Source organism: Pleurodeles waltl, chromosome 8 (genome assembly GCF_031143425.1).
Source record: "Pleurodeles waltl isolate 20211129_DDA chromosome 8, aPleWal1.hap1.20221129, whole genome shotgun sequence".
Lineage (NCBI taxonomy): Eukaryota > Metazoa > Chordata > Amphibia > Caudata > Salamandridae > Pleurodeles > Pleurodeles waltl.
The window spans coordinates 1408809853-1408833347 of NC_090447.1; the positions used below are offsets into that span (position 1 = coordinate 1408809853).

General features: G+C 43.0%; 1 protein-coding gene across 1 annotated transcript in view; it reads right to left on the minus strand.

The window, feature by feature from the left end:
• RCAN1 (regulator of calcineurin 1) overlaps positions 1-23495 on the minus strand; it is a 235112-nt gene that overhangs the window by 81771 nt on the left and 129846 nt on the right. The window lies entirely within an intron of this gene.

The window sequence follows — 23495 nt, forward strand, 5'->3', positions numbered from 1 at the left end:
TTTGGAACTATCTGATGACTTTAAAGTTTTCCTACCATCTTTTCAGGATCTTCTCCTGGACCCTCTCAACCAACCTCACAATCTAATTCTAGACAATAGCCTTAACCTCTCAGATTGGAAAATATCAGGAGTTCCCAGCCTTCCTTCCTTATTTTGATAGAAGCTTCAAACTACATCAGTCATTCAAGGGCTTCGGGACCAACAAAGGCTTACAAGTCAGCTTGGTCTTTATGGTCAAACTGGTGTTTGGGAAAACATATCAATCCCTTTTCAGCGGATGTAGTCTTTATTGTCAGCTTGTTGGCAGCTGAAGACAGCAGTGGCAAAACATATTGAACAATAAATTTATATAGATCAGCTAACTCTGTCAACCACCCTTACATCGATGGAAAACCAGAGGGTGAACATCTACTCTTTTGCCGACTTTTAAAGGGAGTAACATTTTGTAATCCTCCATTGCCTAAATATAGTTCTTTGTGGGAAGTGAATGTTGTTTTTAAGCTATTTTGTTCTGGTTTGATAATATGGCTCTCTCATTTAAAACGCTATCAGCAAAATATGTTGTTATACTTGATATCCACTAAACGACCTTCAGATGTTAGAGCTTTGGATATTTCCTCTAGACAATTTACTCCATCAGGTGTTTTGTTCACTGTGCATAGAGGTATCAAAACAAATATTTCCATTGTGCTCTATCCCTACTTTTCCAATCAGCCCAAGCTCTGTGTGGGTCAATGCAAAGTTTATGTACTAAAGACCGCTGATGTAAGAATGTCCTCAACTATGCAACTTTTGATCTCCTTCAGAAAACCTTGTAAACCTGTTTCTTCCCCTACCCTAGCACGTTGAGTTAAAATTATTATGTCCTTGGCGGGAACAGATACTTCCATCTATGCAGCCCATTCTTCAAGGGGAGCAATGGCTTCTCAGGCCTTTTGGGCATGTTCACGTCTTGAGGACATTCTAATATCAGCAGATTGGTGAAGAGACAATGTGTTTAAAGTGTTTTATTGCAAACCCGTACATAATGTTTCTTCTACTGTTATTGATTTGCTTTGAACAAGCATAATAGTAGCCTCCAGTCTTGTCATAAAATGTAGATTTTCCTAGTAATTTATGAAGGAAAGTCTTTATTTTATTAAAGACACGAAGGCAAGTACTTTCCCACTGTAACATTTATTAATTTCATGTTTTGTCTCCCTGCCTTTCCAGCAACTTCTACGACTACATCGACCTCCACCTAATTTGTCGTCACATCCTTCCTGTTCCTGCACGGTTGCAACACAGTCTATGGATCGCAAGGACATTCTGGACTTTCCTTCATAAATTACTAGGAAAATCCACATTTCCATTCAGTTATGTGTGATGGTGGCAAAGTGCAGAGAATCGGATGTGCTAAATTACATTATCAATATGTTGCTGTTCATAAGACCTTGTTAGTTTGTGTGTTGTGATGTTTGATTAGCGTGGTGTGCTGTGGTTATGACACTGTATTGTGCCAGATGACGGACATCTGGTGTTCAGAGCTGGAGTATTCTGTGGAGTACTTGTTGTGACATATCAAGTATGTATACAAGGGGCTCTTTCCAGTGCTACCATGGCTACAAAAACATGCAGACTGAACCTTGTGTATCAGGATATGTCGTATTGTGATGTTCTATTACGCTACTGTGTTATGTTATTTCATGCTATAGCCTCACATTAGGTTAGATGATGCCATGCTGTGTTATTGAAGCTACTGGTCATAGGCTCTAAGGAATGAGACCACCACAGGAATGTACATCTGGGGACAAACACAGGAATCTCTGCAGGTTAACGCATGTGCCTTCTCGAAACAGAGCTCTTATCCTGTAACCTATCACTGAATTTGGCAACCTTGTAAACACAACTCTGCTACATAGTGACAGAAACCAGAGCAGAAAAAACATATCTCTCACACATAATAAATACCTTCCACCCGTACCTGGGGAGGGGGTGGTATTTAAATGCAAAGCGCTTATTAGGTAAAGGTGTGCCCATGTAACTTCCAAACTATAAAAGAAACACCCAAATAAACAAGTCCTTTCCGACAGTCTATTTATATGGCGCTTATTTTCACAGGTAGTGGACACGAGGCGCAAGGAAGGCCAGTATGTCACATTTTAGTTAAAAGAGTAAATGTGGAGAAATGTAAAAAAAAATAGTAGTTACTGAGGATTTGGAGGCTAAACATGGGGTCAGCATGTAGACAAACTGTGTGACACTGTGTGACGCTGGCCATACTATTGTGTGTTCAGCAGCCTATCTATTAATAATACACATGCTCACAAACAGGCTATGTGACCGTATCGGTCTTTTTATAAACCACTTTTTATTCTTTTTACTTATAGGTGCAGAAAAAGAGACAAGGGCGGGAAGGAGGGTGTTAGGAGTAAAGGAAGCAGGGTCTGGGTGGTGCGAGGGGAGAATACTCGGGATGCGGCAGTTGGGGAGAGGTAAAAACAGCTGCTGCTTGTTTTGTGATACGGTTACAATTTCTTATTTTTTTAAAAGCGCGATGATGCGGTCAGCACTGGCAGCGTCATAGCGCTTTTTTTTAAATTACAAATTCTAATTGTATCACAGCACAAGCAGAAGATGGGCACCAATTACATTTATTTAATCTGTGCTTGGTCAATGCGCCACTAGGAGAAAAGGAAGTGACGCATGAGAAGTGCTGCCCAGTTCGAAGGCAGCAAAGGTAAGTGACAATGCTACAAACAAATGGTAAGAGGTGGGAGGGTTCAAGCCCATTACTGAATTCAAGAGTCTCGCAAGCGAGAGCGCATGCGCTAGTGCATGCTCACGCAGGCTTGACCTAAAAAGGCAATTTCTGCTACGCAATTGGTCTCTTATAGGAACATATGGTGGAACTGGCCCTAAAAAGCACATGGACATCGCACAATGAGTATCTAAGTACGAAATAGGTGCCAAGGATACTAATGGAAGCAAGAAAAAAATAATTGGAGAACTCTTTCAGAAAGCTTTCCTAAATAAATCTCTACTCCTATAAGCAATAACCCTATTACCTCAAAAACTGACCAAGAAAAACGGAACTGCTAATTTTTTAGAGGGTGGGGAAATGGACCAGAGAGGACCTCCACAGGTATGTGTGGGACACTTGAGTGGGGGCTTCAGCAGAATTCTTTCACTCATGAAACAAAAAAAAAACAACAAAAAAACAACGGTGATAAACGTAAGGAAATGAATTGGTGGCAATCAGGGACGTAGTAAAGATTTTGGGGGGCTGGGGCAGTACATATTTTGGGGGCCTGTTTGAAACAGGCAGTGCACAGCCACACTCATCCAAATTCGAAAGTTGTTATTTCTAATATTCAGGGATAGTGACTTTGTTTTCATTAGTGTAGGCCACTGATATTGCTCTATATATAATCTCTGTGACACCCTCCCATTTCTCATATGCGAGGTCCTGTTCTGATCTAAAAGAAACGTTTTAATGGATTTTGCAGGAAACAAACACAGCATTTCTCTGCAAAATGTCTGTAATAGACTCTCACACACCACTCGGATTGAAAAATACATTAAAGTAAAACAGTATTTTAAAACAATCTGTTGAATAATTACTCAAGACCATCAGGGCAAAACTCTATGCAGAACAGAAGCTGACACTACCGACTGGGGCCGTGGGCCAGAGCTCACTTTGTCCCGCCTTAAAATGTCTCTGGTGGCAATGGAGGCAGTTTAGTTTCCCTGGGTGACTTGAGCACATTCTACTATCAGTACAACCTGACTAACGCATGCTGGTGCGCCTTATGTTTGTGTTGTACTATTTTGGGTCCCAGGTGTATTGGGGGCCTTTGTTAATTTCTTCGGTGGTGTTTCCATGCCCATTTTTATTGTGGCTCTTTATTTTGTGGATAAAGAGCAAAGACAGCAGAAATGCACGTGGACGCGAAGCGGTGCATCACAGCTACGTGCTTGCGCATGAAACTCGGTGATGCGCATCGTGACGCCGTCTGTGTCACTGCTGACAGCATGACTGGCCTCAAGATAAGCTGCCTGTGTAATTCTGAAAATACCAGGGCGACTATTACAATACTGGAGGGCTACCTACTCCAGGCCGCCTGCAAAGCTGGCTACTCTTTAAACATGTAATACTGTACTACAGTGGATTGATATGTCCTCTCACCCTGTGCACCCGTATGACCCTGAAACAGTTCCCTTCAGGTCTGCTCTGAACGTGGACGTGCACACTGCCACAGTCGCTTAAATCATGGAAAGGCAAACAGCTTCCTGGAACCGAAAGGTTTAGCTGGACACTGCAGAGTCTCCTGACTAATTCATTCCATTATATAGTTTTACCAACAGGATTAGCGAATGACTTCAGCATTTCTTACCGCGGTTTGCTCCCTGAGCTCACAGCCCTGGCAGGACTGTGTGACCAGGAGCCACCATTCCGTGCACATTCCCGTTCTGAACACACTGGTAATCAGTGCTTTAAATGGAAAAATAGAAGTGCAGGTACTCTGTAATAGAGTACCTGCTTGTTTCCGAGAAGTGCCGGTACTCTCCAATTAAAAGTATTACGTTTTTCTTGAGATATGCCGGTACTCTCCCTCTCAAAATAAAAAAGTGCCGGTACTCAGTACCGGTGAGTACCGGCCCATTTAAAGCACTGCTGGTAATGAACAACTGGCAAGGAGTGTCCTAGGGGGAGTGTGGGGGTGTAGTGTTGCACACTGTATTTGTTGCAGTAGAGTGTCATAGAGTGGAGTAGGGGGAGCAGAGTGGTGTAGAGTTGAGAGGGGAGCAGAGTTCGGTGGTTCATTGACGGAGAGTGTCGTAGAGTGCAGTCTCGTAGAGTGTTGTGGCGTAGAGTGAAGTTGGGTGGAATAGGGTGGAGTGGATTGAGGTAGTGGAGTGCAGTATATTGGGCTGGGTTGGACTGGGGAACAGTGGGTTGGATTGAGTGGAGTGGGATGGATTGGAGTGAGTGGACTAGATAGGGTAGATTGGAGTTGGGTGGACTGAAATGGGGAGACGTGGATTGGACTGGGGTGGATTGTAGTGGGCAGATTGGATTGGAGTGGGACTGATTGTTTTGTATTGGAATAGGAGAGATTGGAATAGGGAAGATTGGAGTGGGGAAGACTGGACTGGGCAGATTGTTCTGGAATGGAATGGAGCAGACAGGAGTGGAGCAGATTGTTTTGGATTGGAGTGGGAAACATTGTTTTATATTGGAGTGGGGCACATTATTTTGGATTGGAGTGGGGCAGATTGTTTTGGATTGGAGTAGGGTGGTGAGAATTTGAGTGGGACAGATCAGAGTGGAGTGGTTGGGGAGGATTGGAGTGTGGTGGATTGGTGTGGATTGGCTTGGGGTGAGTGGTTTATGTTGGAGTGGATTAGACTGGTTTGGGGTGGATTGGATTTAGTGGGGTGGATTGGTGTGGGGTGAGGTGAGGTGGGGTGGACTGGAGTGGGTGGATTTGAGTGGGGCAGACTGGGGTGTGCGCAAGATTATGTGTTAAAGCATAATTTCAGAAACACATAAGAAAGAAACAATGTTGCTTTGCAATACTTAGAGCGAGATAAGCCGCCCCTTTTGAGAACAACGCCCACAAGCAAAAACAAAAGAAAACATGCAAAGTGAGAATAGAAGGCTTGGCAAAATAAAAGAAAGATAACAGAGAAAATAATTATTTGCAATTTTGTTTACCCTGCTGGGCACATTTTTGCCAGTCACACATCTTCTGTTTGCATGGCACTAAAGGACTGGGAGACACAGTTTCAAAGGCCACACTCACTCAAACCAATGAGAATTAAATATAGATGTAATAAAATGTATCACCGTATAAATCAGGTAAAAACGAACAAAAGTCAGTTTAAATAGGAACAACAATTGTGAAGTTTTGCTTCACCCCCATACATCTTCCAACTTCCCTTCAAATAAATACGCCAGTCTATAGCCTAGAAAAACCTACTCATGGTTGCAGTTCTCTATTATATTAAACTCGCTTTAAGTACACACCCACCATGCAATTATGCATTAGTTTAAATTTCAGGTTTTACTTCCTCTTCATTCCTTAAGAGTGTGTGCTTTTTCCAGACGTATTTCTCAATTTTTTGCCTATTCAGCTTGTGAGTTTTGCATGTTATGAAATGAGTCGCCTGTAAGTGTCTTGGGAAGTTCTTGTTGTGGGTAGGTGTGCATGGCGGGGCACCACTGAGAGCTCGAGTTCAAGCTGAAGGCAGTAAGAGTTTATGACAGTGCATGTTGGTGGGTCATAAATCCAGTCATCTGCCTCTGTACATAGTGCATAGAATGATATTAAGCTCTTCCGTTAAGGCAATCAAAGTCAGTGATGCAGTCCCTGTTTACATTTCACATTTAAAGTAAAAAATATATTTTTATTCCCTACAAGTATACACTTTTCCAGATGTTGCATTTCTGAAGTTTTTTAACGCAAAATCTTTCTCTTTTGTAGTGCATATACTTTAAACTGTGTTGGAACAGAATTTTTTTTATCACCATAAAACATAGTAACAGAGTAAGGAGTTCAAAATGGTGTGTTATTTCATCCCCAATGCTGTATCTAAGTTCATAACCCACAGCCATCTTCTGCAGTATGCCTTGACTGCTTTATTCGCTGGAGAGTGAGGTGCTCAGTGGGCATAACCTGGTTATGCAACAGTACGTGTGGGTCTGACACTAGTGGCTAATTACAACGCTACAGGTAGTGTGCTGTAGGAGTTCACTCACCTGACATCCAAAGAAAATATAACAGCTCAAACACTGCCTTCACCTCATCCAGAGATGGCTGTCCAACTTGTACCTGAAGCTCAACTCCAATAAGTCAGAATTCCCGCTATTCACCAAGAACAACAAGTAGTGCTAACCTGGCACAGTGACATGAACATGGATATATTGAACCCTACCATTCACCCATGCAAGTCATTTAGATTCACCCTGGACACTGAGGGGGTCATTCTAACCCTGGCGGTCGGCGACCGCCAGGGCTAAAATGACGGAAGCACCGCCAACAGGGTGGCGGTGCTTCCCAGCCCATTCTGACCGCAGCGGTAAAGCCGCGGTCAGAAAAGGGGATCCGGCGGTTTCCTGCCGGTTTTCCCCTTGCTGGGCTGAATCTCCATGGCGGCGCTGCAAGCAGCGCCGCCATGGAGATTCCGACCCCCTTCCCGCCATCCTGTTTCTGGCGGTTTTTACCACCAGGAACAGGATGGCGGGAACGGGTGTCGTGGGGCCCCTGCACTGCCGATGCCACTGGCATGGGCAGTGCAGGGGCCCCCTAACAGGGCCCCAGCATGATTTTCACTGTCTGCATAGCAGACAGTGAAAATCGCGACGGGTGCAACTGCACCCGTCGCACCCCTGCAACCCCGCCGGCTCCATTCGGAGCCGGCTTCTGGGTTGCAGGGCCTTTCCCGCGGACCGGCGAGCGCTCCCTTGGCGGGTGCCCGCCGGCCCAGCGGGAAAGCCAGAATGGCCTCCGCGGTCTTTTGACCGCGGAGCGGCCAAGTGGCGGTTCCCGCTTGTAGGAATGAGGGGCTGAGTTCTTAGGAAAGCCAAGACGGTTAGGTACCATCTCTCTGTACTGAAGAATGTGAAAACATTCTTCTGAGAAAGTGACTTCAGAACTGCTGTCCCAGTCATTGAACTCTCACACCCAGATGGTTGTAAAACCCTACTCAATGGCCTTCAAGGGTACACACTGCCCCCAACAAGTAATTTTAGGAATTTTACATTACGCTTGCTGCACAAAATTATGCACCACTGAATGTGCAATTTGTGGAAAAAGGTTACAGTAAATGCATGAAAACAACAATGTGAGCAGCTGTTGTTCACATTGCATTTGTGTAAATTTGTCCTTTCTCCAGAAAATGACACATTTCACAATACAATATAGAGCAAAATGATGGAGTTGCATTTCACATAAATAAACTCTATTTTGTGCAATTGTGCCATAATTTTATGTAATTAGTTGAAACAAATTATGGAAATTTCACCCCCCCCCCCCATAAATACATGTATATATACACGATTTAGACAGACTTTGACTTTCCAAAGTAGGACAGTTCACACTGAAAGGGTGAAGGTTGGGGTGATGTCAAGCTCTAAGAACAATACATATGGAGACATAAGACCAAGTGAGTTCTCTTGGTAGCAGGAGATGGTGCACAATGTTGGACTCAGAATCTGAATAGGAAGCGTTTTTCTGGTGGGGTCTCCAATGGAGATCATGGGCAAGCGGCTATAGTCCACCCACTGAGAGTCGCCATTGCAGAAAAGGTTTCTCACTGTCGTAGAATTCTGATGATGCTGCCATGTTTTGCACTTTGCACAGGAAAAAAAGTATGTAAAGTTTTGAGTTGCTTGATTCTGCAACCCCTTTGTTAAAATTTCAAGAGGCTAAATTTCACAGAACATGCAGTACAATCAAAGTTAACATGTTTAGAACATTTTATCACAATATACCTGTTAAACAAGTTACTTAACTTCGGTAACCATTTATCTGGTAGAGACATATTCTAGTTGCAGATTCCTTTCCTTAGAATTTCCCCCAGGGGTCCGAACTGAATTCTGAGATTTTTTCTTCGAGCCGTACCCTTGCATGTCATCAGGTGGCATCTGTCGACTCCGTGTGCGTTGTTGGCGTAATGGCCTGGGACTCCTTAAAACACTTGAGTGCTGAGCCTGCTTTGTCTCCAGAGAGACAGATGCCATCGAAGGGCCTGTTCATGAGAGACTGTTGGACATTCCCCGAAAAGTCAGACGTCCTTAACCAGGTATGGCACCTTAAGGTCACCATCGATGCAACTGATCTACCCAGTGAGTTGTTCGTGTCCAGCTCACAACAGATCGTGAACTTGGCCACATCCCTCCCATCAGAAATGGCTTGGGAGATGATGGCCCAGGCCTCCTCCGGGATCTGCAGCAACATCTGCGTGACCATATCCCATAGGAAATTGGTGTAGCAGCCAGTGGCGCTCCCCCCACCTCCCCCCCTCACCAGCAGCAGGAGCAGCAAAACATTTATAGAAACAATATAATAAACTAAGTTTATTATGTTGTTTCTGTAAAAGTGGGCAGGGACACTAGCATGACGTGGATGCTCCCCTCAGTGAGCAAGTATGTTTGGCCGGCTGTCTGGGGCTGGCCAAACACACATACGCATAGGGCTCTCTCCGGCCCAGAGCCTGCACAGGCTTCCAGTCTGCCTGTGAGTGTCCTAGCTGCTTTGAGCAGCGTCAGGATTGGCTGCAGGGCAGGCTGGGAGCCTGTGCCTGCCTGCAGCCTGCGACGGAGGAATAGTGCAGCGCAGGAAAAAAGGTAAGTTAATTTATATATTTTTTGTGCCATATATGCCGCCCGCCCCTTTTCCCTCCCATGAGCCACGACTGGTAGCAGCCCGAAAGGCATGCAGTGGTCGTGGACCGCAGTGCCAGACTGGAGGAAGAAAGCCTCTTCTTCGCAAGCTGGTCCACTCTTTTTGATTCCCTATCTGGGGGTGCAAATGGGAATGCGCCAGATGAGGAAGAAGCCTGGATGACAAGGATCTCAAGCATAGGGTGTTGAGACAGGAATTTAGGGTCGTTCGGCGCAAAACATTTAGCCTTCTTTGAATTTTTCTTTTTATGATCCGAGCGTCCTGAAGATTTTGAATGGGACGAAAAGAGTGTTGATGACTCCGTGAGTGGTCTTGTGATCTTCTTCTTGAACGAGACCGGGAGCAATGTGGTGTCGAGCGCCAGGCCGCCATGAGCTTCAGGGACTTCTCCCTCAAAGGTTTGGTGTTAGGGCCCAGCACGCAGAGCACAACTTTGTGTCATGGTCACGTTCCAGACACCACAAGCACACAAGGTGCAGATCTGTCCCCGAAGTCATTCGGTGACAGGAGATACATGGTTTGAACCCGGTCTTCCGTAACATCCCTCGACGCACCAAAAAGTAAAAAATAACTACAAAAAAGTCAAGGTTAGTCAAAACTTACTAAGGGTAGCTCTTCTCCAGATCTGCGCGTGGCATGGAAAGAAAAGAACTGACATTGGGGCGCTGGGGTGGCACCTATATACGACCGTGACATCATCAATGCGACCATGACACCAACGACGCACACGGAGTCGACTGACGCCACCTGACTGCGTGCAAGGGTACTGATCAAAGAAAAAATCTCCGGATCCAATCTGATGCCTGGGGGAAATTTTAAGGTAAGGAATCTGCAACTAGAATCCTCTATCAGATAATATTGATTATTATAAATAAAAATGATGTAGAATAAAAAAAACTCAAAATGTATCTGTGATTGTTTGTACATATCTTATACAGCACATTGTATGCAAAATTGCATTTAATACGTAAATGGTGGTGACTGATTAGTAATAAGCAAATAATTCTAAAATCACACAGCAATTTGGTCTTTTCTGACAAAAAATAAAACCAAAATAGAGGGTGCATTCTTGAAGTAATCGGTAAATCATTTTCAAAACATCAGGAGCAATTTCACCATGTTAAAAAGAAATGATGCCTGTGAAGTTTTGTATGTTTATTTTCAAATCATCAAGAACCAATGGTTCTTACGAAGTAATCAAATACTCATTCTTAAATCCTCCTGAAGTCAACAGGAATAGCCACACCTTGTGAAGTCATCAGGTACTCATTTGGAAATCCTCCTGAAGTCATCAGGAATAGTTGTGTCTTGTGTGAAGTCATCAGATACTCATTCTTAAATCCTCCTGAAATAATCAGGAATAGTCACACTTTGTGAAGTCATCAGGTACTCATTTGGAAATCCTCCTGAAGTCATCAGGAATAGTTGTGTCTTGTGTGAAGTCATCAGATACTCATTCTTAAATCCTCCTGAAATAATCAGGAATAGTCACACCTTTTGAAGTCATCAGATACTCATTTTTAAATATTCCTGAAGTTGTCAGGAATATTCACACCTGGTAAAGCCATCAGATACTAATTTTCAAGTCATCCTCAAATCATCAGTCTCAATGTTCTAACCTTTGCTGATGAATTCATGAGCTTGATGGTGTCTGATGTGAAAATGACTTCTACAGAAGTTGGATGATCATCCAATGACTCTGGGATGGTTTCTAAAGTAATCCTGTTTGACATGGGTTCGCTGCCTCTGAGGGTTGTCTCAGTTATAATGCCACCAGTGACCCTCTCCCACGCCTCCATTACAGAATGTGCATCCTCATCTGCGTTCCAGGTGCATACCGCTACTTTGTGAGATGGTGCTTACAGTTAGGGCTTTAAGCGGGATGAAAAAACTGTAGTGTCTCTTAAAGGGGCGTGGCCTGTATAATTAAGGGTGTGGATTAAAAACACGGAAGCTAAAAATCTGTGCTTAGAGTAGTGTGGCTGGTATTTTTCTGCTTCTGTCATTGCATCCAAATATGTAATACAACAAGTAACATTACACCTATAACAAGTCAGGACTATTGGCTTTGTCAATGGTTGTTACCTGTATAAGATAAATAAGCAACAACAATGACTTCGTTTGTATAAAATGTTGAAAATACTTCAGTTCGGAAATGATGAGACTGTGAAAGAACTATAATGAGTCTCTCAGAAGTAACATCAAAGACAGCGCAGGGTCGGTCTGCTACTGAGTTAAGATTTGTTTTCAACCTGAGGGTGAGGGCAAAAATGGAGAACCTGATAGGGACCTGTCTCAGCACCTGCTTTTTAGAACAGTCGGTGCTAAGCACTGGCAGGACCCGGCCCATTTAAAGCCCTGCTTACAGTTATACCCTCACAGAGTATTGGTCTCCCCCACCCCTCTCCTTAAGGTGTGCAAGAGGACAACCTGGCCTTCAGGGTAATGGAAGAGTAGGAGAGTGGGACCCCTTCCCACCTCCAAGGATTCATGCAGTCCCAGGCTCCGTGATATATCCTAAAAAGTGCCTTCTGGCCCCCTCATTGGAAGGGGGTTAGTTTGCAAGGCTAATCCTCCCTGCCAGCATGTGCACAAAAGTGTGGTTTTATTCATTTTAAGTAACAAGTCCGTGGAATAAACCCAACTCTTCTCTTGGACTACACACCTGTCTATAATAAAATTAAGTGACAGATTCAAAATCTACATCCTCACCAGAGACCTGATGTCAGCAAGTTGACTTTGACCTGGCCTCTGCCAATCAACCACCCACACTGCTGAAGCCCTGCTTCATCAGTGTCAAGCCTCCCCCACTACTATAACTACCTATTAATACAGGCGCCCCTACGGATTCACGTAGAAATTGACAAATAACACCACAGATCAGTACGTGCTGCGTGTTTCTGACGTTCTATCAAAAGAACAGCCACCAGTAAATAAACACCTCTAATAAAAAAAAGTTTACCCCTTCAGAAAATCATATACAAGAATGTGTGTGAGGTGAACTCCATCACAGTGTTAAAAATCTTATGCTGTTGTGAATATCTTATTTGGACAGAGTCATGATGAATGAAGTTAGAATAACTGCTTGGAATGCAGACAGATCACTATGTTTAAAAAAACGACCTTGGGATATTTGTGTTCATGAAGAAGAAGAATGTTATGTAGACTGCATTTAAAATAGGTTCTTTAATTTAAAGACTTTAGTCCAGACTCTAACTGGTAAATATCAACCTGCCTGCCCTGGATTTCCCCAACTACATTCTACACGAGACATAACCACGCCACACACCATTCCGTGTCTCAAGACATACGAAAGGTGACGGGACATAAACCACATCCTCATTCATAAAAAACAACAAAAATTAGAAAAATAATATTCACAGTAAAATGCATATAAGTGACCACTGAATATGATATTAATTCGCTTCTGTTCAGCAGAGACCTAACGCTTTTACAAGCAGGAAACCCACGGGCTTTGAGACCTGGTGCAAATGAGGCCAATATTGTGCTCACCTAGAAGGTAGGCACTGAGCTCTGAGATTACCAGCTCCACCAAGCTGCCAGGGGCGGTACATGCTGGCGAAAGCACACAAAAGCAACAACTAGTATAAACCAGTGCATGTGCCCTTTGGTCCATTATATATATATTTTTTACCAGATACTGACTCTAAGCTTCACACTGGAGCTGTCAAAGAGGTGGAGATAGCTTGGCTTCTATGACTCACTTGTGCTGCTTGAAAAAGTCCGTGGCTCTCTTGGGGGCCTCAGGGTCCAAAGTAACTCACCATTAATTGAAGAATGCTCTGTACCTGTATAGCAAATGAGGTCATTTAAACCTGTCGAAGCAACACACGAGAGGGTGATAATGAACCACTACCTGCTTCCCTTCCCACATCATAACCTAAACCAACAAAAGCAGGAGTTCAAAAACCTGATTTTTGTCCCGGTCAGAATCTTATGTTTTTTTAAAAAGACCCCCACCCACCGACCTAGCTGGTGGCATTCCTCATCATCGGGGTCCCACAGTGGGTGCCTAGTGCCTCCGGAGTGTGCTTCTACACCTGAATACAGCAGAGCAGGTTCAAGGTGTCAGTGTACCTAAATTCTGAAATGTGCAAAAGCCGAAAAGAATAAGTGGTGTTAAAATTCTCAAGAGGGCTCCCTTAAGAAACGCCCCTTTGCTTTAGTTACTGGTGCTCTCTGACAAGATTAAAAACAACCTGATGTATTTGAAGTAGTTATGTTCCCCTACATCTAAAATACGGTCAACATGTTTCAGCCATCAATCGTTGTGCCTCAAAGGAGTCGAAATTGTTTTTTCTTCAGGACCTAATACAACATCAGATCATTAAGACTGATTTATCTATATCTTAACCGTATTACTCACGGCTTCCTCCTTTGTGTAGGCACTGCTCCACTTGAGAATTTGAGCCCTCTATTTAAATAGATTCATGGATTTCCCAGAGGGGGTGAGCCCTGTAGACACATATGCATCAAAGGATGCTACCTGCCGTTCACCTTAATTCGTCTCCAGCTCCTCTGGATAAAAATCATAAGATTCTGACAGGGATACAAATCAGGTTTTTGAACTCCTGCATCGTGTTGGTTTTGGTAATTTAAACCCACACAAATTTAGACACCAGCCAGTAAATTTCCATTTGATTTCCCAGGAGCCCCCCCCCACACATTCCTGTGTTCCACATCCTCAAGTGCTGCTCTTACATTGACAGCTTCTTGTGTGTGTCGCTATCCTCCCTTATCTAGTGACAACAGTGTGATCCATCACCTCCTCTTGAGCTAGGATTTAGCTTGACCCTTTCTATCCTTTCTTTCGTCTCCTTCCTCTCTTGAACCTTTGTATCCTCCATCACGCACATATACCACCCTTAACAGTGCTCAACAATACACACTACTTGGCAATGAAAAGATGTAACTAGCATTTGCAATGCAACGGGTCTCGCATTCCTCAGAGTTAGAGCTATTATCAGTTGTAAACTCCCAACCAGATTTTTCTTGCCACATTAAATGGAAAAAAAAGCGTGATCGCGCTGCTACAGTTCACTCTTAGTGAAACCTATCAGCAAAAGTGCTATTATATAAGTAACCGGCAAAAGTGCAATTAACTATGTAACAGGGTCGATGTCATGCAAAGCGCTTGGCTTCTGCCAAGCGAGATCGCGCTGCAAAAAAAGATAAAAAGTAGTCCACAAACCGGACGGAAAATAGCGAGCCTCGTATGTTTTCAGTACTTCGTTGCTGCGCTCGAGTAGGGCTAACCACTGGAAAAAGCATGACGTATGCATGCCTTCCACTAATGAAAGCAAGCAGATTTTAACAGGCAAGCCCACGAACCAATGAAAGACACTGACGTGACATGGCCGGGGCTCAGAGCCCTTTTCTAACTACTACGGCGGCTCGCAAGCGATACGCATGCGCAAGTGCAAGCGATGCAGGCTCAACCCTAAAAAGGGATGGTTTATGAATCAAAAAGGGGAAAAAGTGAGTAGAGACATGCCAGTCAAACCAAAAGAGATGTCTGAAAGCAGCATATCCATATTAAATGAACTTACAAACTTCATTGAGTATTGGAAAAAGATACTGGTGTAAGGAGAGATAACACCTTCATCATTTCCACTTCACCAACTGGAGAGTGCTTTCTTTTAATACACTGATGTTTAAACCCAATGGTTACTGCGATTATCCAAGTCAATCGGACTCACTTTATAGACCTCGAAAGCATGGTGGGATGGCAGCTGGGATTCAAATTACGGGGTTTCAAATCGTATATCTATCTCTGAAGTAGGTCTGTTATACAATAATGCTCTTTTACAAACACTTGGAGTGAACACGTCTATACACAACACAGCACACAAGTGATGACACATTAGGGAGAAAGTGCCGCAGCATCTAATCGCGTGGACAGCCAGCGAATGCCTGAAAGTGCTCCCTGTCTCCTAGCAACAAGGTAGAATTACAAACATAGGAGCGGCTTCGCTGGGTGAATTTGCAGTTTTTACAAGCCACTCATTAACTTAGATGCCCTGTATGAGATTGGAATTTACAGCGACACGCGAGAGAGCAACTCGGGATGCAGGACAGTGTTCTTCTGGAAGAGAATGTATACATGATCTGAGCGGATGCCCTGGTTACATCGTACTTACATTCCATTACACCACAGTGCAGAGGCCACCCACCGCTCACATGGCGAAGACGCGGCTCTATCATTTCACGGACAAGAGTGTATGTAATCATGCAGTGGCATTAACAGGTTTGGAAACCGAACCTGGACCACTGAAGAGTGGAAGAAACTAACGCTCCGTGCAAGGGAATCCTAGGCTGCCCCTACTCGGCATAGTGTCCGTTTCTGTCCGTGCACGGTCTAACTTACAAACACCTCTGCTGGTTGATGAGGAACATGTTGGTGATGTATCTATGTGCTGAGGAGCATCATGCATGACCCGCTGTCCACTTGTGCCAACCTGTGACAATCACCCAGACTTGTATCATGTCTGACACATATGCAAAACTTTCAGAAAGTTCGGTTAAGGAATATATATATATATATAAATGTGTGTGTGTGTGTGTATATATATATATGTGTGTGTGTGTATATATATATATATATATATATATATATATATATATATATATATATAATATAAGTGGAGAGGAGCAGTAGCACTTCAAATACTAAATAGAGGAGGGATGGGCTGCTGCACAACGGAAGCACGAATACCCTGGCAGCTATTCAATTGACCCAGACACATCTTGTCTGCAATCCCTCTGAGATGATGTATGGTGGTTCAGTACCAACCACAGATCAGAACCCCACAGGTACTGGCACCTACATCGACAAGACCATATCATCTATAACAACAAATACTGAGACATTCAGACAGCTTTTCAAAAGATCCCTCCCTCGAGCTGACAAGGAGGTTGTCATCAACACAAACCACATTGAAACGCTTTCAACAAAGGTCCAAAGTCAAGTAACGCACATTAGAGTTAGGTCTACAGAGGATTCTAAATTGTGGTAGTTGTGCATTTACTAATAAAGCTTCAAATCTGTACAATCCCTACACGACACTCGGCGGTCGATAACATTTCATGGCACATACTCAACACTTTAAAGACTGGACCCATGATGAGACAACCTGCATGTTGTTTACGATCATGTTCCAGATCGTGGTTATCTCTATTGACTTCATGAAAATAAAATAAACATTCCTCTCTCAACAGGTTTTGTCAATATGTGTCTGGAAAGCTCTAACACCGAGTAGACTGAAGAATCCGTGCAATTTTACTTTAATTCTTCAACTTTTTTATAGCGCTCCTGCACCTTTGGTGAGTGCACATATATCTCAACATTTTAGATGAATGAAATAAAACATGGAACAAAAGACTGAAATTAAAACTGATTACGCGTGAGAAGACAGCAAACAGGACTAGGACAATTTACTGGCAGGTTATATGAAGAAAGCAAGCAGTTGATGCAATAGGAAGTGACAGGTGGACCCTTTAGGTGCCTTCTGGAGGCAAAGAGACAGCAGAAATACAACACCCAGAACTGCATTTTACTTGCACTGAAATATTTGTAGGAGGCAAAATAACAATATATTTCCATGGCCATCAACAGAGAGCAAAGTTCAGTCCGCTCAGACTCTCCCCATGAGACAAGGTTGTTGAAAATGTATGTCAAAAGTTAAATGACTGTCTACAAAAAAGCTTTCTTGAAACCCTGAAATACCTTTAAATAGTGCATCTTTTTTTATTATTGGAACCAAATAAGCAAACTACCAGTTTGTGGAAATGTTATCTTACATGTACATTAATCAGATCCAACAAAGAAAACAATACACATATTTTTACATAATAACACTGCAGGACATATAACAAACACATTTAGGGCCTGATTAAAACTGGACAGTAAAACTGCGATCCCTGCTCAAACATATGTCTGCACAAGAATCACAATTATAAGTGGTGCAATATTTATCACTCGCAGTAATCACTGGGTCAGACAATGTTGGCATCCTCTGTAAACATTTTGGCAGGTCAAATCTGACAGAATATGACAAGAGAAAAGGGACCGGTATTTAAATGAACGTGTGGATTTTGGTGCATCTTCCCCCAAAAGATGGAATAGTGTAATTATAGTATCTGATAATGTTCAAACTGAACTTGGGGAAGTTCAATTTTACTGGGTGTGATAAATTCCGGTTATTCTTCTGGGACACGTGTAATCAGACCCTGAGTGGGTTATTTAGAGTGTGTTGGGTGTCTTGTTCGCTCTGTTTACGGTGTTTACAGTGTATACGAAATAGAAAGGGCAGATGGGCCATTATAGCATACGGTGGTGATATTCCATCAGCCCTATTTACAGTACATACAAATACAGATGTATAAATAAATAAAGGGGCGGAGAGGACATGCCGACATTTTTGGCTGGTTGCCTGCACCTGACAAAGTAAAAAAAAACAAAAAAACTTCAGAATTCAACACTTAAGTCCAATCTTGTACATGGCCCAAATAATACATCTAGAAGAAAGTGCATGCACATTCCTTCCTAAATTCAACTCAACTAATAAAAATCTGAATACGTACCTATAGAGCAGAAAATCATTGACAAATGCTCAACACACAGACAGAACTGAACACGTGGTACACTCTTCAATGTAGACCAAATGCACGTTTGTGCAATGTTTGTGCAAAGTTGCACAAGTACAATGTTCAGCGATATCCCAAATATTAATTGAGCCTTCTCTTCTACATGTACCAAATGCACGTCTACTCCCCATTCGCTTAGTTGCACATTATATTTACATAAGTACACGTGCAACAGTTTTGCAAAATGACAATAATACGGGTAAACATACTTCACAGAGAGAGCCTGTGCCTGAAACATTTTAGTGTCCATTTCTTGACCTGAAAGAAACGTACTGCTAGTGTCCACTTTCAATTGGGAGAACCAGAATTTGAAAAAGTCAGTCAAAGTTTTCCTTTCAACACACAGTCATTCAGAGTGCCTTTCTTGATTGGTAGACCAACACACTGAATGGAAAATATAATATTTTATTTAATAAATGCTTTTTATATATATGATTAGTATGAATAAATAATTTGGATTAAAGACATCGAAAATACAGATCCAACTTAGCAATGTGATAACTGCATGGTTGACTGCAGACGATGAAACAAAAACATGTATGCAATCACTTCCCATTACCAAACCACAATGGTTAACATGCTGTACAAATTAGCCCGCTCCACCCTCATGCCACAGAATAAAACATATGAAACCCCTACGGTTCTGTGCTATTCTAAATTCAGGGAGAAAGGCACAGGATGCCTCGAAACATAGGTAGTGCTGAAATCAAACGTCAGTGCAGCCCACTTCCATCCATTAAAGCATAAAGGGCCACTGGAAAAATATCTATCAAGCCTTCTTTGAATCCCAAATACACCTCTAGAAATTGGCCTAACATCTCTTTGACCTAGTGAGACAATCCTCCAATTCCTCTCCGAAAAGACCTATATTGGTTCAGTATTCTCACCACCACCCTCGCCCAACAGGAAGTCTCAGAAAGCCAAAAAATGGCCAAAGGAAACCACTGATAGAACAACACAGCATTACTGGTGGTAATTAACACCACCCCATCATCAATTTGGTAAAAAATGAATGACTGCTCAGTGGCAGAATTTCCTTGTCAAACAAAATCTACTAGGGAATTATCAGTGATAATTCATGTCCAGTAGAAGCATTGACACAGCCGTCTCACAAGTTGTGGATGATATGCTCAACATACAGGGCTAAAGCGAGACATGTAGGCTCATTCTCCTCAACTTGTCTTTGGCTTTTAATACTCCTACCCACCCAAAATGCATTCATGAGCAACAGAGGCAAAGTGTTTCGATGGCTCATGTACTCTCCAAAACAATACTTGCAAAATGAAATGACAGATGACAAAAACCTTTCTTAGAGCTAACACTCAAGTGGATATTTCATAGCATATCGACAACTTCACGAAAATCCAAAAATGAATTTGCCAAACACCATGTATGACCAACCCTCAAAAACAGAATTCCTTCACTTCTCCTCCCGTGTCTGCCTTCCTGGTCAGAACTTTTTAACAATCTGTGGTACATTAATTAGGAGATTCCCGTACTATTGCTCATAATGCCAAATCAGTTTGTTTCCCCAAAGATAGTAACTACAACTGAAGCTACTCTTTAAAACCACAGCCTATAGTGGCTCGGTACCTATTGCAACTGCTGATAAACCCTGAGAACTTCTCTCTCAAACCATACTTCAATCTGTTTGCCCAAGCACTAGTTCTATCCAAGCAGGAGTAAGGCAACTCCCTTCTGATGGGCATGCTAAAATTCACACTTCCCTCCCCAATGTAGTTCTACATGGCTGAACACTGGACTTTACTGTTTTGATGAGAGTACAGGGGTCCTACCCTTTCTCTATACTGGCTTCAAATCGAAATTAGAAGCATCTAGAACAGGTCTTCCCAAACTTTTTAGATCCACAACCCACTTTTTAGTATGACAAATGTTCGCGACCCACCTTTACTGGACGTCAGGCAGGCGATTTTTTAATGTAACTATAGTGTTATGTGGGAGCACACTGTCATTTACAGACAGCACATTTTCCATTGAAATGGCATCTAAATATGCGCAGACATAGTTTTACTGAAAAAACTATATTATACAAAAATGATAAACTACATCAGGTTTCAGTGAGTAATTATAATTGGCGCTTCACTATCAAAAGTGTCTCGATTTGCTTTCATCCTATTAAAATCTTGTTTTCAACACATTTCAGAATTACAGAAAAATGTGTTAAATTTCTGCTTTACAAACTGCTGCATGTGTACAATTTATCTAAAGGTATTTACCTTTTTGTTACATGTTACAAAAACAACATCCTACAGCTTTCCTTACACATTCCCAAGATTGTTAGCAAGAATGTCACAAAATTCAATTTACTGTCCTTTTTTTTGACTGCAAAGCGAGAGCTATTTGTAAACAGCAATCCTCAAGTTAAAAAACAAAAACAAATTATTTGTCAGCAGGCATAACCTGGCATTTGATTTCTGTCTCTGAAGCGCAGCAAATGTGAAAAGATAATTACAGAATTTAAAGAATTTTTTTTAACTGCTTGGACTTTCAGGACCCACCCAAAATTGGCTCACAACCCAGATCGGTAAACACTGATCTAGAAAATAACCTGTCTGAGGTGCAAATCTGTTAGACATGACAGCCTTAGGGTGGTCATCCCCCAACTTTTTGCCTGCCTCACTCCACTTTTCTGACACTGTTTTTGCTGGTTTAAGGACTCTGCGCACTTTACCCCTGCTAAAGTGCATATGCTTACTCCCTTAAACATGGTGACATTGGCTTGTAACCAATTGGCATATCTGATTTACTTGTAATTCCCTAGTAAAGAGCACTGCATGTGCCCAGGGCCTGTACATTAAATGCTACTAGTGGACCTGCAGCACTGATTGTGCCACCTACATAAGTAGCCCCTCAACCATGTCTCAAACCTGCCATTGCAAGGCCTGTCTAAGCATTTTCACTGCCACTTCTACTTGGTATTTAAAATTGCTTGGCAAGCCTTAAGCCTCCTTTTTGCTACATGTAAGTCACCCCTAAGGTAGGACCGAGGTAACCCATAGGGCAGTGTGCTATCTAGGTAAACAGCAGGACATGTACTTATGTGTTTTAAATGTCCTGGTAATGAAAAACTCATAAATTTGTTTTCCACTACTGTGAGGGCTGCTCCTTTCATAGACTAGCATTGGGACTGCACTCATATCCGTTTGAGTGGCAGATTCTGATCTGGAAGGAGTAACCAGGTCATATTTGGTATGCCCAGAATGGTAATAGAAACCCTGCTTATTGGTGAGGTGGGATTTAATATTACTGTTTTAGAAATGCCACTTTTAGAAAGTGGGCATTTCTCTGCACTTAATACCATTTGTGCCTTACAGCCTGTCTCCAATCCACGCCCCTTGTGCATTTCGCCCAGACAACCACAAACACAGGACACTCAGTCTCATCTGCATACTGAATGGGTCTTCCTGGGCTGGAACGGTGGAGGGCCTCCCACTTACATTTCAAAGGCCAGTGGCCTGCCCTCACACAAAGGACTGATAACACCCCCCCCCCCACAGGGACTCTGGCAGACAGGCTGAAAAGGGGAACATGTGCACCTCAAACCCACTCTTTCAAGTCTCCCCCACTTCAAAGGCATTTTTGGGTATATAAACTGGGTCTCCTACCCCACCAACTCAGACACTTCTGGACCTACACATGCACTCTGTGAGGGCCACTGCGTGGCTTCCCAAAGGACTCATCTGGACTGCTTTGCGGAGAAGGACTGCTGCCCTGCTTGTTGCCCTGCTGGCCTCTGCCTCTACCTGAAAGACTCTGCCTTCCCCCTGAAGTGCTCTCCAAGGGCTTGGATTGAACTTCCCTCCTGTTTCTGAAGTCTCAGGACCAACAGAGACTTCACCTCTTCAAGAAACTCCTTGTGTGTTGAAAATCGATGCAACGCCTGCAGAAATTGATGCAAAGCCTGCATCGTGGCTGAGAAATCGCCGCACAGCCGACCAGAACCATGCAGCACCAACTGGAAATTTGATGCAGCGCTTGCCTTGCAATGGAAAATTCAACACATTGCCAACCGGATCGACGCAGTGCCTGTTCTTTCTTCCAGCGCATCAAGAATTTTCAATGCATCATCCCTTGGCATCAAAATATCCCTGTATCGCAGTGAGAAACCAAGACTGTACGCAGAAAAATGATGCAAACCCTTGCAGCGTGGAAAGAAACTATGCATCGTCTGTGCCACGCCAGGAAATCCGACGCAACACCTTATTTTTCCACGCATGTCTTCCTCTGTGGTCTCCGTGTGTCGTTATTTTTGACGCATCCCAGGTACTGTGTGTAACAAAAACAAATAACTGTTAATTTCTAAGGATTGAGACTCTTTTGAACCTTTTAAAAGTGATATTTCAACTTGTGCTTATTGGATCTTTGTAGTTTTGATCTTATTTATACAGATAAATATGATCTACTTTTCTAAACCTGTGTGGTGTATTTTTGTGGTGTATTCACTGTGTTACTGTATGATTTATTGCACAAATACTTTACACATTGCCTTCTAAGTTAAGCCTAACTGCTCAGTGCCAAGCTAGCAGAAAGTGGGCACAGGATAATTTGGACTATTTTGTGACTTACCCTGACTAGGATTGTGGTCCCTATTTGGACAAGGGTGTATATCTCTGCCAATTAGAGACCCCATTTCTAACAAAAGCTATCCACGATTCACAAGGGTAAATTATTCTGCCACAATCTTTCCACAGTAGTGCTTTCAAAGTCACCTACTTCATAGTACTTGATTTTCCATCCAAACACAGTTGACCTTTTTCAGGTACAGCCAAGCCTCTTCCACCATTCTTTGAGGTGAGTGATAAGTGGACACTATCCTACTGTGACTCAAAACTCTACAACAAACATGACCACCACAGCCGCTCACAGCACAGATGTGCCTGCACTCTCCTTGTAATGTGGAAAAACATTGGCTGTTCCACCTCTTAGCCAAGCTATATATATCATTTTGATTCCAACTGTACTGCATCCTCTTTAACAGAATGTATGGTTTCACCCTTTACAAGCTAGCTACACACATACAATATACCATATAAAGCATGTCTCCAAAAACAGTGGCGGTTTCTTCTTGAGGGCGTGGGAGCGTCACCCGCTGCAAGCTGCGCAGAAAAAATAGGATGGCAATGAAAAGATTTAATTGCCATTTTATTTTTCTCTGCAGTGCTCACCAGCCCAGAAACATGCTGGGCATGTACTCTGCTGCCGGCAACAGAGGAGTTGACTCTGCTTCCGGCAGCAGAGGACTGGAGCAGTGCCTGGCAGGGGCGCTCCAAAAGGCGCAGGTCACTTTGGCCTGCTGCTTTGCGCCGGCCCAAGTGACCAGCGCATTTTGAAGCTCTCCACTCAGCTGTCTAAGACAGCTGGATGGAGACCAGGCATAGGCCTTCAGAGCCTGAAGGAGCGTCCAGCATGGACGCT